At 35.7% G+C, this 18,565-nt stretch overlaps 1 long non-coding RNA gene across 1 annotated transcript in view; it reads right to left on the bottom strand.

Annotated features, from left to right (window-relative positions):
• Positions 1 to 18,199, bottom strand: part of LOC137251672 (uncharacterized) — a 313,405-nt gene extending 295,206 nt beyond the window's left edge. The window contains exon 1 of the long non-coding RNA XR_010953311.1: positions 16,853 to 18,199. This is a non-coding gene — a long non-coding RNA (uncharacterized lncRNA). The remainder of the gene's footprint in view (positions 1 to 16,852) is intronic.
• Between the last annotated feature and the right edge of the window lie 366 nt (positions 18,200 to 18,565).

The raw sequence follows: 18,565 nt of genomic DNA, 5'->3' as shown, positions 1-18,565 counted from the left end.
TATGTTTTAGTATTTGTAGGAGGAAACTAGCGCGCTTTGCTATTGCACTTCTTGCTACATGTATGTATCTATATATGTACAGTAGCGAACAGACAAATAGCAGTGGTAATTTTTGTTCATCTCGGCTTTTAATTTTTTTTTCTCGATAATTTAAGAGAAACCTTTTATGAATTTTTTAACTGCAACTATGCAAAGCAATCTCAAAAAAAATTTCGAAAAAATTTGAAAAAAATTTACGAATATTTCGAACTTCTTATTTGAAGCTCCCTTTTTTTTTTTTGAGTATGCAGCGTTTCAGCCAAATCAATTTTAGTGTATCAAAGTACAAGTAAAAAGTATCTCAAAACCCGCATTGTATTTTGAAGTTTTGGTTTAGAAGGGTGTTTTAGATTATCGTGCATACAAGGTGTGAAATATTATTTTTTATATATTGAAGAAAATATGAAATACTTTTCGAAGAAAGATGGTAAGAAATCACTGATAATATTAAAGATCTCTTACGTGGTCGCTCTTAGACTTAAACTGATTGGGCTCCAAAAATCTGCAGACTCAAAAAATTTTAGAAACCTCTAAATAAAAAGTAAGAAAGTCCAGTCAGTTTTTCTTCGTTTTTGAGATTGGTTTGTATAGTTCCATCTAAAAAATGCATAGAAGTTTCTTTTTAAGTTTTGAAATTAAAAACGGAAGAACAAAATTGACAAAACTCAATAAAAGCTCCCACTGCTATTTTTCTGTTCGCTACTGTAGACATACTTCTCTATAGTATTTAATAGTATAAAGTGGTTGAAAAACAGCGATGGCAAATTTTCATGGAAACTGCTATACAAGGAAAAATTCGCAAAGCTTAGAACATCACTAATGAGCGCAATTTCCAAAAACTATTGTGTAATCTTTGCATATATTAAGGCACACTAAGGTGGTGCAAGCAAAAACTTAGCAGTGAGTAGAGTGAAACCGCAACTTTAGATTGTGAGACATCATAAAAAATATTACCTACAACAAGAAACATTTGGCACGAAAATTTATAATTCTTTTTACTGGGTTTTCTGTTTGTTACTTTTTCTATACAATTTTTTTTGTACGAATATCCCTTTTGTAAAAACGAGATTTAGGATAAACAGTATGCAGCTGGCACCTCAAAGAGCAGTTTTTTTTAATAAAAACTAAATAAATTATTTGCCCAATATTAGTCCCCTTTTTTCTTTAGCCCACCCTGAGAAAAAAATTTACGTAAACAAATTTTTAAGTGAAAAAGACCTAAAATCAAAAAAGTGCAAAATTATTGTTTTTATATAGTTATTCCTTTGATCAAGGTTAACCAGGATAGCCAGGCAAGGGCATTTATGAAAAAACATAATAAAATTTTGTAAAGGAAATTTTTAAGTTGTAAAACCCCTCAAGCTAACAAAAAAGAAATAAAAACAAAATCACCCTTTTGGTGGAATAAAGACTATCTACTTATTTTTTAGTTCTTTATTTCAACAAATATATATTTTAGTTACTGTCAGATATTTCCCCTTCAAGATAACCAGTCGGCCCTGGATTCGGTTTTAGATTTGGATGAAACTGTAATGCGTTGTTACTTAGCCTTTTTGTTGAAATCATAATCCTGTAAGGGCAGGCTTACGAAAACAGGTGTGGGCTAAGCTTGCGCAAGTGGCTAATAGTGTGAGGTTTTTATCTTGAAAAACTTTTAACCTATTTTTTTTCCTTTTTTTCTGAGCTTTTCAACTTGAAAAAAAGGACTCACATTTCGGGATGCCTGCTGCACACAGCCTGAAAATTTGTAATTCCGAAAATTTGTTCCCAAGGTTGGGTATGCGAAAAAGGGGTGAGCTATTCTTAGCTATCCTTCAGAAAACGAACCACAATGTAAAAACAATGATTTTGCATTTTTTTAACCTGAAAAAATATGTTTACGATATATTTTTACAGGGTTGGCTAACGAAAAAAGGGTGAACCATTCTGCTGGATGAAATTAAAAGAAAAAATGTCTGACCCATCCTAATATAACTAGTATACCTTGGTGAGTTATGTATGTTCGCAAACTATTGTTAACATTAAAGGCATTGTAACTTGTACTTTGAATAGCAAAAGTTAGCTAACAAGTTGGCAAAAGGACGCAGGAGCGGTGAAATCGGTTGCAATAATAACAGTTGCAATTTTAGATATTTATATACAATATCAAGAAAGCACAAAGAACAATAACAACAGTAGTAATAGCTGGTGCAAATACAACAATGATACAGTCATGTAAAATATATAGAACTAGGAACAAAATGAGAGATAAAGGAAAGCAAGCCTTTCTCCACATGTTCCTCACAACTTAATGGAGGTTGCTTTGCTGCCAAATACGGTAGCCAAGAGGAGTACTATTTGGGCCGGAGCTTTTTAATTCATTCGCTTAGCAGCAATAAGCCTACGAATCCTTTGACCTGTGTTTCGTTCCATAAATGGAATCATGTATAGCTAGGGCTTGAAGTGCTTTCGATACAAGGCATTTTGCGAGGGACCACAAATATTTCGGAGACATTTTTTTCCGAACAAAAAAGAGCCATTGAGAGTCGAGTAAGCTTTAACTTTTATTCCCCGAGAGAGAAATTCACACTTTCAAATTGAGTTTCCTACTCTGTTGAAATTAGCACTCATTGTCAAGAGTGATTCACCATTAGAATTCAGGGCTAACATCGTTTTCTAAATAAGTGCTCATAAGTTTTCCAATTTATATCAAACTACAGAGACGGCAGGGTACGAGTATATCATCTTATCTTCGTTCATCATAATAAAAAATTCATTGTCTCTCTATCCACGCTAGTGAAGGAGAACATGCGGCGGCTTTCGTTAAAGTCAGTGGTATCAATGTCATCAGAATATGCCATGCACTATGTTCTGAGCACATTCCATGTGAAATTTAAGTTGCGAACAGTCGCAAAATCACGAGAAGCAATGGCCACAAAAAAAAAAATTGTTTAAAGTTTTATCAGTGGGACCATATTAATGACATGAGACGGACACCTTTTCTACAATCTCCGATATCCGTTATACCATCCTATCCCCATTATTTTTTACATAAACTATTCCGCTTTTTCTGCTCCGTATCACCATTTTTTATTATACTCAGTTGAGCAGAGCTCACAGAGTATATTAAGTTTGATTGGATAACGGTTGGTTGTACATATATAAAGGAATCGAGATAGATATAGACTTCCATATATCAAAATAATCAGGATCGAAAAAAAATTTGATTGAGCCATGTCCGTCCGTCCGTCCGTCCGTCCGTTAACACGATAACTTGAGTAAATTTTGAGGTATCTTGATGAAATTTGGTATGTAGGTTCCTGAGCACCCATCTCAGATCGCTATTTAAAATAAACGATATCGGACTATAACCACGCCCACCTTTTCGATATCGAAAATTTCGAAAAACCGAAAAATTGTGATAATTCATTACAAAAGACCGATAAAGCGACGAAACTTGGTAGATGAGTTGAGCATATGACGCAGAATAGAAAATTGGTAAAATTTTGGACAATGGGCGTGGCACCGCCCACTTTTAAAAGAAGGTAATTTAAAATTTTGCAAGCTGTAATTTGGCAGTTGTTGAAGATATCGTGATGAAATTTGGCAGGAACGTTACTCCTATTACTATATGTACGCTTAATAAAAATTAGCATAATCGGAGAAGGACCACACCCACTTTTAAAAAAAAAAATTTTTTAAAGTAAAATTTTAACAAAAAATTTAATATCTTTACAGTATATAAGTAAATTATGTCAACATTCAACTCCAGTAATGATATAGTGCAACAAAATACAAAAATAAAAGAAAATTTCAAAATGGGCGTGGCTCCGCCCTTTTTCATTTAATTTGTCTAGGATACTTTTAACGCCATAAGTCGAACAAAATTAACCAATCCTTTTGAAATTTGGTAGGGGCATAGATTTTATGAGGTTTACTCTTTTCTGTGAAAATGGGAGAAATCCGTTGATGCCACGCCCAGTTTTTATACATAGTCGTCCGTTTATCCTTCCGCATGGCCGTTAACACAATAACTTGAGCAAAAATCGATATATCTTTACTAAACTCAGTTGACGTACTTATCTGAACTCACTTTGTATTGGTGTAAAAAATGGCCGAAATCCCACTATGACCACGCCCACTTTTTCGATATCGAAAATTACGAAAAATGAAAAAAATGCCATAATTATATACCAGATACGAAAAAAGGGATGAAACATGTTAATTGTATTGGTCTGTTGACGCAAAATATAATTTTAGAAAAAAACTTGGTAAAATGGGTGTGACACCTACCATATTAAGTAGAAGAAAATGAAAAAGCTTTGCAGGGCGAAATCAAAAGCCCTTGGAATCTTGGAAGGAATACTGTTCGTGGTATTACATATATAAATAAATTAGCGGTATCCAACAGATGATGTTCTGGGTCACCCTGGTCATATTCTAAAGTCACTCCTGGTCCACCTTTATGGCGATATCCCGAAAAGGCGTCCACCTTTAGAACTAAGGCCCACTCCTTTTTAAAATACTCATTAACTCCTTTCGTTTGATACCCATATCGTACAAACATATTCTAAAGTCACCCCTGGTCCACCTTTATGGCGATATCTCGAAAAGGCGAACACCTATAGAACGAAGGCCCACTCCCTTTTAAAAATACTCATTAACACCTTTCATTTGATACCCATATCGCACTAACAAAGTCTAGTGTCACCCCTGGTCCACCTTTATTGCGATACCTCGAAAAGGCATCCACCTATAGAACTAAGGCGCACTCCCTTTTAAAATACTCATTAACTCCTTTCGTTTGATACCCATATTGCACAAACGAATTCTAGAGTCACCCCTGGCCCACCTTTATGGCGATATCTCGAAACGGCGTCCACCTATGGAACTAAGGATTACTCCCTTTTAAAATACTCATTAACACCTTTCATTTGATACCCATATCGTACAAACATATTCTAAGGTCACCCCTGGTCCACCTTTATGGCGATATCTCGAAAAGGCGAACACCTATAGAACGAAGGCCCACTCCCTTTTAAAAATACTCATTAACACCTTTCATTTGATACCCATATCGCACTAACAAAGTCTAGAGTCACCCCTGGTCACACCTTTATTGCGATACCTCGAAAAGGCGTCCACCTATAGAACTAAGGCCCACTCCCTTTTAAAATACTCATTAACACCTTTCTTTTGATACCCATATTGTACAAACAAATTCTAGAGTCACACCTGGTCCACCTTTATGGCGATATTTCCAAAATGCGACCACCTATACAACAACCACCACTCCCTTTTAAAACCCTCATTAATACCTCTAATTTGATACCCATACCGTAAAAGCACATTCTAAAGTCACCCCTGTTCCACCTTTGTGGCGATATCTCGAAACGGCGTCCACCTATGGAACTAAGGATTACTCCCTTTTAAAATACTAATTAACACCTTTAATTTGATACCCATATCGTACAAACGCATTCTAGAGTCAACCCTGATCCACCTTTATGGCTATATCCCTAAATGGCGTCCACCTATAGAACTATGGCCCACTCCCTCATAAAATACTCTTTAATGCCTTTCATTTGATACACATGTCATACAAACACATTCCAGGGTTTCCCTCGGTTCATTTTCCTACATGGTTATTTTCCCTTATGTTGTCACCATAGCTCTCAACTGAGTATGTAATGTTCGGTTACACCCGAACTTAACCTTCCTTACTTGTTTTTTATATGTTGTAACCTCGACGAATGAGTCTGTAGGACATTTTCCCTACAGGAAAATATCTCACATTATATTGGGGCTGTTATCATAGCTTCAACATGAGCACTACGGGGTTCATCTTCAAAGAATTTTCGACAAAGCAATTGAAAGACCCTATTAGGCTTATTAACTGAATAGAAAAAAAAAAGAGGTCAGTTTTCTATATCTATAGTAGAGGCAACTTTTCCTAATATAAAATTATTAAAAGTACCTTGGTGATACTTTCCAGCGGGTCACTTTTCTACCCTCATTCATACCATTACAGTTACTGTTCGACAGAAACATTTTTTACCCCTTAGGCTACTGTCGGACAAGTCCTCTTTTTACCCGTACGAGACTTCTTACTGACTTAGTAATCTTTTTTAAGATATTTTTTTTCATACTAATTTAAAAAAGAAAATTTATTCAGAAATACAAAAAAAAATATTTAATAATAATAATAAAAATAAAAATTATTGTTAAGACCTTGAACTTGATTCGAAGACATGATCTCAAAACAAATTCTACAATAATGGAAAATAGGGTGCTAGTATTTCAGGCTCGTCATGGGCGCCGCAATTTTCCTTAATAGTTATTTTCCATTCCGTTTACTTTACTATACCCATTTCAATGCAGACTTCTTATTATTTCTTCAAATCAACAATACAAATTTTTAGATTGATTTATCGCAACTGTACCCATGAGGGCTAGAGGGAATCAATTTATGGATTTGACGCACGATTTTTTGTAGGGACCGTATAAAGTCTTGACAGCCGCGATACTGTTGACCGATATAAATTCGAAAGTGATGAACTAATTACGTCTATTTCCGAACCAACATTAATAGCAAAAACAATGCCAGCTTAGAAATCAAACGGAGAATATCTCTTGCCCACAAGTGCTACTTTGGACTGAGTAGGCAATTTAAAAGTAAAGTCACCTCTCGACAAACAAAAATCACTCTCTACAAGTCGCTCTAAATACCTGTCCTGACGTATGGCTCGGAATCCTGGACCATGTCGAGAGAAGATGAGATGGTTCTTGCAATGTTCGAGAGAAAAGTTATCCAGAAGATGTATGGTCTTGTCCGTGATGCCAACAGCGATTATCGAAGGAGGTATAGTGATGAGCTGTAGGGGCTTTACGCTAATATGACGATAGTGCAGCGAGTTAAAACCCAAAGACTTCGCAGGCTAGGTCATGTTATGCGAATGGACGAAGACTCTGCGGGCAAAAAAGTATTCTAGTCAACACCGCAATTTGAAAATACAACAAGGAAGAGAACTCCACTAAGTTGGGAGAGGAAGATGGAAGAAGACTTAACCTCCATTGGTGCTCCCAATTGGCGTTATTTGGCGCAAAACAGGGACAGCTGGCTTGTCTTTGTATGTTGTCTATGTAAGTTATGGGAACTAAAGTCAGTCCTGATATCATTTGTCAGCGACATTGATGAGCAGATTTAAGTCTCTCATAACCATTTCCTTGTAGGGAAGTATAGAAATTGTCCACTGGGTACTAGAGGTTTACGCCGATCACTTAATCGGCGGCGGCGTGTGCGGCGCGCCGGCGTACGCCGGTGTTCTTACTTTGAAAAGCTTGAATTTTCGATTTAAAGAAATAGTTTTTATGAAAGGGTTTGTTTGTATGTATTTAAGGAAATCAACGTGTTGGTCATTTCGGAAAGATCCGAGGTTTTTGCCTCAAGATCTCGCAGACTGTTCAAACATTTTCAAAACCTAGCCCCGGTCTTTGGAATTGGTACTGCTGCGCCTTCTGAAAAGAAATAGAGATACATAAAATAGCCACATTTTTGTCTGCATATCCCGTGCGAAGCGTAGTTTCACCTAGGATTAACTCCTAATAATCGTCGCGAACACAAATTCTTTAAACCATTTGTGGCTCCTTGGCGGCCACGCACAAAGTCGACTTATGGTTGCTATTAATGGTCTGTTAATACTCATGACTCTCGTGGCACAGGGCGCCTCCAGTTTTTTCGACTGTTTTTAAGAGCTATAATTCCCGATGTGCGAACAGTAGCAATCTCGACCATCAGTCGCTACCAGGCCTTCTGACCCTCACACCATATGCCAGCACAGAAACTATAGGACTGCGACTTCGAACTCATACCTTCGTCGACGTCAATTTCTTAGAAGTTCTAGGTGTAGCTCCAAAGACTTTCCAACGGATGCTTTTGCCGAGCTACACCATAGAAACAAATTGAAATGGTAGGGAGTTCGGCCAATGATGCCGTCATTACGTAATGGGTGAAAATCGTATAATCCTCGGCGCATCTACATAATTAAAATTTTACAAGGACCCTGGGTAAAATTTTTTAAAATGTAGACCAGAGTTTGTAGACGTTTTTGTTCGCATCATTGATTTCAATTATTTTCGTTAAACCAAAACGATATTGTAACGAATTTACTTGCAAGTCCTCTTATTTGCAACCTTATGCTAAGTTCGAATCACTAAACTGTTGAATAAATAACTCCAATATTTAATAATGCAAAATGGCCTTTATTAAAGTACTTCACAATAAATAACTCTACTATTGCCCGACAGAGAGCGTGCTTAATTGAAACTCACTCTAGCGCCTCTATCTGTCGCTGCCTTTTATACTCTTTGATTTCCTCGTTCGCATCTTCTAGGCGCTTCCATTTCCAGAATCTACTAGTTGGCCATCAGCTATCAAATTTCTCAGCTGTAACTACAATTGCACGATTTTATAGCTTCTCTCATTGCATACTTTCGGGAATACTTCAGATATATGCATGTGGTTGTGCGTTGCTTCTCAGCTGCGTATACGTACATATGTGTAGACAAAATGATTGATTCGTTTATGTAGATACATAATTATTGATTTATGGATGTGCATACAAGGCGCTGCTTAGCATCGGCTTAGAGATGGCAGTAACCCTTAGTGTTAGCTTATATTCGTAACAATATTTTAGAATGAAAGTCGACCGATTTTAAGTTGAAAGATGTTTACTGATGATTTCCGGCCTAATAATATAAGAGCTCATTATTGATGGCCGCGTACCTTCAGTTTTCAGACTAGTTCGACTGTCCACTTCGTTAGGGTAGTAGCACACACGGTCATTTTACGACTGTTTTGGGAAAGCTTTTGCTTCAAAACTTTGAGTGTTCTTGCGAAGGACAAAGCCTCACCTGGTAAATACATATATGTGCCTACGTATTCATATTTGGAAAAGGAGCCGTAACGTGTACGTGATATTTAAGCTTGGTTCATAGGCTATAATCAATGTGATTAACTCCAAGGGAATAGTTTTGAATAGGGCCGCCAACTTTATGTCAAACCGGGAGACTTGGGTGTTGAAGGATGAAGTGTTAAAATTAAAATTAACATTTCAGACGCTATTGTATAGTTTTGCAAATAAACAACAGATGTTTGAATGTAAGCCCAAGTGATTTTTCAAACCCTTCTCAAACGTACATATATTCTCAACTTAAGTATGAGGTAAAAAATATTTCAAAGGAGTGTTTATGCCTCTATAACCTACTAAAGGATTTTGCATCACTGATTTCGCTTATGCTTTCAGCCAATCGCAATATAAATATAAAAAAAAATCGCCACTTTTTTGCTTTCATTGGATTCATTTGAATTCATTGTTCATTATTTTTTGGAAAAAATATGCAAAGTGATTATATAAATTTATTATATAAAGTTTCTTTCAGTCTTTGGTTTTAATAACTTGGTGAATTGGGTGATGCAAAGTCCGTATTAAGCTGACATCGAAAACACCTGTTTTTTTAAATAACTTTTGAACAGTTAGAAAGAGTTAAATTTCGCAATTAGTTTCTTATAACTGACAGTGATGCGCATCCGTTAATACCACTTTCGACCATATCCGACCAATTTTCGATTTGAACAATAAATGGCCTAAAGAGTCTTAAACGAGTAGAAAATATAGTACCGCGCCGGATGCCGCCGCCGCCGCGCCGATATTTTTCACATTCGGCGGCGGCGTGCGAAAAACGACCCTAATCGGCGGCGGCGGCGGCGTTTATCGGCGGCGTATATCTCTACTGGGTACATTGTTGAATAACAAAAATTTGCATATAAGTATATTCAAATATACATTTATACACACATGTCTATCTGTCTCTACCAGCAACGCCAAAACGCCAAGTCTTTGGCTTGTGGGTGCGTCGAAGTTATAATAAATCATTCGGCATAACACCATATTTATGTGGCAGTTGCAGTGCGACACTGGCAGTGGAGCGGTCCTCATAGTGATGTCAGAAAATAACGAAAGGGTAGAACACAAAAAATATAACGAGAGCAACTATGGGTTACATAAATACTTTTTTGCTGTAGTTGCTATTTCCTTTTTTGTTTTTGTTGTGCGTTACTTTTTTTTACAAACTGGATATATCTGCATGCGCCTGAACTGATTGCTGCGGCAGGAAAGGCATGTCTCAGAGCCACTACAACGCGTCCTATTTGTGGAAGAAGTTTAACGTGGGGGTGCAATCAAAAAGTAAAAATTATACTTTAGTTACCAACAACGCACGCGAAGAGGCCACTCCTCTTAACAGCACTTGCACTGACACCGCTCTGCATCTACACACTGCAGGCAATAGCTTCTGCAGGCTACTGTTGGTGGGGTTTTAATGTCGGCGCAGACTTCATATATCACCAAACGACTGAATAATTACCTTGTTAAATTTAATATCACAATTTTATGGCTAAAAAAGGGAAAAGGGCACGAAAAAGTGAAAAAATGGAAGTGTGGGTACAAAAATGCTTTTATATGTAGGTGTCAATATGTATGTATTTGTGTTCAGATATAATGAATGAAGTTGTAGAAAACTGAACGTGTCAGCGCGTTACGAAGCAATCCATAACGGTAAGGTGTGGAATTTGCATGTGTGTGTATGTGCTCGGTGTGAAATATGTGTGGCCTGTGGTAGTGTGCGTGCCATACATTCAGTTTTTGTGAAGTTAACATGAGCGCGAAATTTCATAATTTCAGGTTGTCAGTGGTTCCTGCTGATCTGCTCTCAATTCGACAAAAAGTTAAAACAACTCACTTCCGTTGCACTTTGCATTTTAGGCAGACTTGGCAAATATAGCCAGTGCCACCATTTAAAATACATACTTACATACATGTGTTTTCAAACAATGCGAATTTTTGTTTAACTCAACTTCTTAAACAAACTTTTCGCCAAGTTTTTTTTTAAGAGCCGCCATGACATCAAAATCGTGCTTGGCGACCTTAACACCAAGGTAGGCTGTTTTGGTATGAAGGGCTATTTGGTCATTCAGCCGAAAGTATCAGCCTCTGCGAAATAATATTTCTGAACGGATTGATATTGATCGACTTTGGCTCATTTTCCATCTTAAAAAATTCCCTAGGCAGTCCTCAATAAATAGTATATAACAATAAATTTTTGATAAGCGTCAATGTTCTGGAATCTTGCACACGATAAGGTTCAATTTTTGTTCAGCACTCCAGTCTGTTAAAGGTTTCTGTCTAAAAGCTCCTCATACATATAACTGATAATCGCTCTCTTCTGAGCACTGATGAGAATATTTTTACCAACTCTCTTTATAGCGCGAGTTTCCTTAATGCTGCTACATCTAATAATCCATTTAAATACCCCACAAAGCTTTTGTCAAACGACTTAGAGTAGTACCAGCAACTCAGTAAGGTTTGGGAAACACATCTCCGTGCTATTCGAAATTATATTAGACTGCAGAAAAGGTTCCTCCATTTCTTGTGATAACTTTTATCTGATGCTATTGAAAATAATTCTATCAACAGATCTAAACCTTTATGGTAAAGTATATATTATGAGATGAATAATTGTTGTCGTATATGAGGACTGTCATTCCATGGGTGGGGCCTTGCAATGAACAAAGGCTGAACGTAATATCTGCTGTCTTTATGTCACTATTGTCATGTAACTCACTCTGGCCATTTATCTTACGAGCCATAACAATTTTTTTATTCGTTTTTTTTTTTTTTTTGTCATAAATCTGTTTTGTAATAATGAGATTTTTAATTTTCAAAATTTAATAAATTTTTTTTTTATATTTTTGTTGCATTTAATGTTAAACCAACGGTCGTTTCAAACTATGTATTATTATTATTTTTTTTTTTTTTGTAACTGGGGGTGCACTTACTTTAGGCGCGGAGTGTATTCCGACTATGAGCTGAGTAAGAACCCGGTACACTTCGGAACTAAAACCTTCTGGTACCAGCCCGACTGTTGCGAAACATCAACACTCAGCTTGCATATCTGATGCCTTATTCTGTAACACAATTTAAAAGGAACATTTTTCGAATTTGAAAAAATAGTTATTGTTACGAATCTTATGAAATTCTTAATTTTTCCGCAACTTCAGTTTTCCTTCGAATCGAAAAACTTTCGAATTAGTAACTAAAATATTTAGTACAGCGGAATTTTCTTTATTTGCAACACTACTATGGTAGTAGTATTTCACAATTAAATTACTCGCGTACTTCACTTGTAATGTTTTAAAACAAACTGATTATAATACCTTGGCTTGTGCTGCTTTTATACCTTCAGATGTCTCGTTCGCCTTTTTCTCCCAGGGTCTAGGCTTTTCAGGACCAGCCTTCTCGAATATTTTCTTTTTTAGTGCTCGTTTCTGTATCTGATATTCACTGTTACTTCTAAGCATATGTGTTTTCTGTTTCCTCGCTGTTGTTGTTGTGCAGCACTAATTACTAGCGGCAATCAAATGACAGAAAAAACCTTGTCACCAAAAACATGTTTGCAGCTAACAATGCCACTTATATTGACGAAAATCAGGATATTTATAGTACTATGCACAAGACGTAACAAGCAAAATTGCTAATATCACTGGATCACAAAGTCCAATTTTTTTCTGCACCAAAGACATCATTATGAAATTCCTATGTAAAATCACCCCCTGATTCCGAAAACCAAAGTTATTTTTAGTTCTATTGTAAAGTTTTTGAGATATTTACGAATCACGGTTTTTTCCAAAAAAAATAAAAAATTGGGTCCACTTAATCATATATATCTCAAGAACGAATTGAGCAATTCTAGAGTGGTTTGAAGCTTTTAAAAGGTAATAAAATTTGCTATAAACTGTACATACAACACTTTTTGCTAGACGCTGCAGATTCTGCTATTACGGATTCTTTCCATTTTTTTTGTAAATATATAAAAAAATTTGTACTTTGCGAGGAAAGACCTCGAAAACTGTTCATTTTTTTGCAGATTTTTTTTTTTTCTCTTTCTAAGCTCTATTTTATTACAAAAAAAAAATAAGCTTTCATTGAACAAAATCGATGGACTAATACAAAAGTTATAAGCATTCAAGTAAATATACCCATTTAATACTTAAGTACCCTACTGGTACATATGTGTTAGTATTCGTATATCAGTTAGTTAGCAGGTAGATTTTCGAAGGGTTAAGTATTAGATACAAAAAACTGTTAGCATCGTTTTCTCAAACTCAAGTACGTTTCAAGCAAGAGCATATTTTTAAGGCAGGCAGTGTTTTCTTTGTAGAACTAGGGAACCTTTTTTTCTAGGTAGGCTTGAATTTTTACTTGATCTAAGTATAAATAATAGTATATGCGCCTTGTTCCTTCACAATTTCTACAAGGCTCGCCCGATACTGTTCAGTTTGTAATTGCAGTTTATAACCCATCATTTACTTAAAAATATAATATGAGTAAAAGGGCGCTAGAGTTTGAGTGTACAAATGACCCAGATATGTTCTGCTTCATCTGCGGTCAATTTATCGTTAAAAGGATGCGGCGTGTGTTTTCAAATCCTTTGAAAGTTACATACTATAATCATTTTGGAATTGAGCCTTAAAACAATGAAAAACCATAGACACCGAATACTGTGTGCACCACATGTCGAGTCGAATTGATTTTTTCGGAAACCGGAACAAAAAGATGCGTTGTAAAAATTAGGGATTTGCTCCCTTTTAATTCATAGCTGACTAATTTCCGGAACCATCTATTTAGGCGACATATGAAATTTATTACACCAATGAAGTGGAGGGAACCAACTTGCCATTCAACGGACTGCTATATTTGTACTACAAAAGTACTTGAGGTTGGAATGTTAAGAAAAGTAACCTATGCGAGCGTATCTACAGTGCCATTACCAGAACTAAATTCAAGCTACATTGCCAGAATCAAATTTAACTTTAGTTCCGGCTCCATTTTCATTGTCAGCAGCAGTATCTGATTATGACAAATCATGTTGTACTGGATTTCAAACGGAAAACGCAGGAAACTCTTTGTCACAAAAACAACTCAATTATTGGATAAGGGATTTGGAATTGTCAAAGGATAAGGCCGAACTACACGTCTCTCGCATGCAACAATTTAAATTTGTTTCATCCGAGGTTAAGGTAACATATTATAGAACTCGTCACGAACAATTTTCCAAATACTATACGAAGGAGGACAGTGTTCGTTCCTGCAAAGACATTGCTGGTCTATTTAAACAGTTTGGTGAACCATATGATTCAAAGAGTGGCGATTGTCCTTAGACGCCAATAAATTAAGTTTAAAGACAGTATTATTGCATATCGGCAATCAAAACCCATCTATCCCGATCGCGCATGCAGTAAATATGAAGAAACGTATGAGATAATGCAAAAATTATTCAAATTAATCAAATACGAAGAACATGATTGGGAAATATGTGCCGATCTTACAGTCGTTGGAATACTATGTATTTATCTGATATTCTTTTTTTTACTTTCTTTGAGGAATAAATATGTCTTTCGGAATTCATTTTCTACACTCCCGTTTTAATTTTTTCCCGCAAAATCTTGGCGACGGAAGTGACGAGCATGGCGAAAGGTTTCACCAGCAAATGAAAATGACTGAAAGTCGGTATCAAGGATTCTAGGATGTCGCTGTGATGGGAGACTATTGTTGGTTTCTCATAAGAGAAACCGATCCTAATCTAAATAAGCGCCAAAACAAGACACATAACTTTTTCAATTATAAAATAAGATCATAGAATTAAGACAAAATCATATGTACATATGCTATTATTTGTAGGGTACTTAAGTTTTACTATATGGATATAATTATATGAATGCTTATAACTTTTGTATTAGTCCATGGATTTTGCTGAATGAAAGTTTTTTTTCTTATTTTTTTGTAATAGAATAGAGCTTAGAGAGAGGAAAAGGAATATTCAAAAAATTTTAAGTTTTCGAGATCCTTCCTCGCAAATTACAATTTTTTTTATATCTTTACAAAAACTATTGATAAAATCCATAATGATTGTTCGTTATCTTTGAATCTGCAGGGCCTAGCATTGTATGGACAGTTTATAACAAATTTCATTACCTTTTAAAAGCTGTAAACCGTTTTGGAATTGCTCAATCCTTTCTTGAGATATATATGATTAAGTGGACCCAATTGTTTTTTTTTTTTTTTTTTTTTTGAAACAACCCGTTATTCCTAAATATCTCAAAAACGTTACCACTGAATTCAAAATAACCTTGATTAACGGAATCAGGGAGTGATTTTACATAGGAATTTCATAATGGCATCTCTGGTGCATTTTGGCTGTAAACCAGTGTATTTAAAACCTGGTATTTTGGTGAACGCATTTAGAGCTTCTAATTATTCATTGATATTCTAACCAGCAATATATTCTCTCCATAAATGAACCTATTTTAATAATATATACCTGACATTTAGTCTTACGAAATATGTAAATACCAAAATACCAATTTTCAGGCTAACAATCTATAATTGCAGTTTCAAAATCCGAGAAAAAGAAGAACTAAATTTATCATTTTCGCGAGGTGGTAAAATTTTTTCTTTAAGCTAATTTGTTCACAATCACGCTGAAATCGAACTATTAAAGCTTTCGAAGATTTTAGCAATCTTTTTTAGTGTTTTTACTTCTTTGGTTCCACTTGAAAACCGTTACAGTGATCTGGCTTGTAGGATCTATTTATTTCCGGATCAGCATAGTATACCTTAGATCCTACTCCTTCCACTACTTTGGAACCCTTGCGCCTACCATTCACCTCTATTATGACTCAAGGGGCCCTTTCGAGGCGTAGATACGGAATAGGGTCTGATCATCTTGAAATTGATGTTGTCATAGTACTACGTCCGTATGTTCTTCGTTCAAGCTGCCCGAGGCACTGAGTCTCGTTACAGTTGTTAACGCTATGTTTTTCGTCACCAGGTCTACAGGTGGAATACGCATACATTGCAGCCGTCGACATTGTTGCAGATATGTTAGTTTTGTACATATTCAATTGGTGTTACATATACGTAGGAAACAGCGGGTCAATTATATATTTCAAGGCGCAAACATTTTTTATTCTCTTTGTTGCTTCTCGCTCTTTGTTCCTTAGGGGTATTGTATAAATCCTTTTACAAATATATGTTCCACACAAATGCTGCTGGTTTAAGTTTGCTATAAGTACGGTAGTTGCGGCTTTCACCCTAAAATGTATTTTAACCCTTTTTAATTCTTATTGAAAAACGAGTTTATGTTTTATTTTTGGGCCAAAGATTTTAACATACTTTTTGCTTTGATGGTGGTTAACGTCGAGAATTGAGAAGGCTGAGCAAAATTTTCCTTTTATCTCCTAAACCATTCGGCGCTTTTACGTCTTTCTCAGCAAGATTTTTTTTTTTCAAACCATCATAGTTAACAAAGATTAATAATAAATTCAAAATATCAGACTCCCTGAGGAAGACATAAAAGCATCAAAACGCGTGGGGGAGAAGAGAAAAATTTAACTTAGCCTTTTCATTTATCTTTCTTACTCACGTTAGCTTTTGATGAGAAGTTAATCCCATACAATTTTTACAAATTTTTAAAGTAACCCTGAGTCATAAAGGTTTAAGAATTCAAATTGAAATGTAGTAATTTTAACTGGACTTTTACAAATACATATTAAAATTTTGTATGCCTTCGTTTTTATCTTGCCGGCTTTTCTTCAAACAAGTTACAGAAAATTATAAATACATTTCTAATTACCCGCCAACAGCTACATACTATATATGAATTAAAGCTTTGGTTTTTAATTTACTTTTTAATGGAACAATTAAAATATACTCACCGATATGATCAATCCTATTTTAGTTTAACGCCTTCATTGAAACACACAACACATCAAATTTTAGTTAAGCTCACAAAGTTTGTTACTTTTGTACATAAATATGTTTGTATGCTATACACTATGCAAGAATTTAAAAGTATGCATATGTATGAGTACGCTTTTATGACCAATAAAGTACTATTTAAGTACTAAAGTACCACTTCATCATACATATGTATGTATGCATTCAAACACATGCATACAAAGAAATGCTTGAAGCTAAAGCAATTAAAATACATTCAAAGTTAATTTCACTTCACACGACAGAGCATTTAACGCCAACAAAACACGAACAAGTAGCAAAAGTTAATAAGTGAGCTCGAACAAAAAAAATTTTTTTTGTGCTTTGGTGTTTTGTAGTAGTAAAAGAGGACGAAATTTTTGAATGCGAGGAAAACACGCGACACGCTAGTCACAAATGAGCTACTATGTCATACATTTTCTTTTGGTAATTTTTTTTTATTATGCGCTCTTCTTTTCACAAGCGTTTCTTTAATGATGATGATTGCGATGAAAGTAATGATGTTTAGCGAAAGCAACAAAAAATTATTTAGGCGTACATTGAAGCTGTGATTCTGATATCTGATATGATGATGGTAATGGTGTTGTAGTTGATGCATTTGCTGATAGTGTTGTTGTCGGTCTTGTTTTTGCTGTAGCTGTCGCAGAGTCTGTTGCTGATGATTAAAGTGCTTACTGACTGAATTAAATGGGCATTAGTGGAACTGTTGTAAGCTGTCTATCAACATGGCTTATGAGTATGCGAGTGTGTGCGGCACTTATGATTGATGCTGTCGGGTCACGCTTAAAAGGACAAGCGGATAAAGCGGTAGCTGGCTGATTAAAAATAATGTTTGTAAATGCTGGGCTTATAGGCTTGGCTCGAGTGATCAACTATGTAAGGTTTTACAGGATGCTTGCGATTATATTGACTGAATAAGAGTCGTTATTGGTGTTGAGAATGGAGATGAGTGATTTGAAATAAAATTTTTTTGTATTTTTTTGTTGTTGTTATTTTTTGCTTTCTTTTAAATCACCATTATTACGCAGTTATGCACACACTTAATTCGCGCTTTAATGTTCAAAACACGTTAAAGCGCCTTTAAGTATGCTACAAAAATTCACTATTTCGCATACTATTTCGATTTTATACAATTGCGTCCAAACAAATGCAATATCTTGTCCTCACTTTTAGCGCAGTTTTTTAATTTCAGCTTACTTGCACAATAATTCCACAAAAATGCAATCCGTGCTGCTGCTCCAACAGCCACTTCAAGACAATAATCATGAGCAACTGAACTGCTGCCATACGAAACATTTCCCAAAAGCTCTACAATCAAATTCTTTTGCGTCCTACATACATGCATACCTCTCGTCTACACGTTGGATAGCCTAATGTATACGGAACCTTTGCTATCTATGCTGAATCTGGCATATCCTGGCTAGCGCAGTTAACGAACGGTTCCTGCAGCGCGAACGTCATATAATGAGAGTTGGCTTAGTTTAAGTGGCGAAAACAAAACTCACTCAACCATTTAATGATTGAGTGGTTGCTGTTTTCCAGTAAAATCATTAACAATGCTGGCTATGCATGAGTATGAGTCCTCTGGCTGGCTAAGGCAAGCGACTCATCACAATGTGCGCTGTTAAAAAAAAAAACTTTGTCAAAGACAG

Source organism: Eurosta solidaginis, chromosome 5 (assembly GCF_040869045.1).
Source record: "Eurosta solidaginis isolate ZX-2024a chromosome 5, ASM4086904v1, whole genome shotgun sequence".
NCBI classification, from domain to species: domain Eukaryota; kingdom Metazoa; phylum Arthropoda; class Insecta; order Diptera; family Tephritidae; genus Eurosta; species Eurosta solidaginis.
Note: the sequence above shows the minus strand (reverse complement) of the source record. Positions and strands in the feature narration are given on the sequence as shown.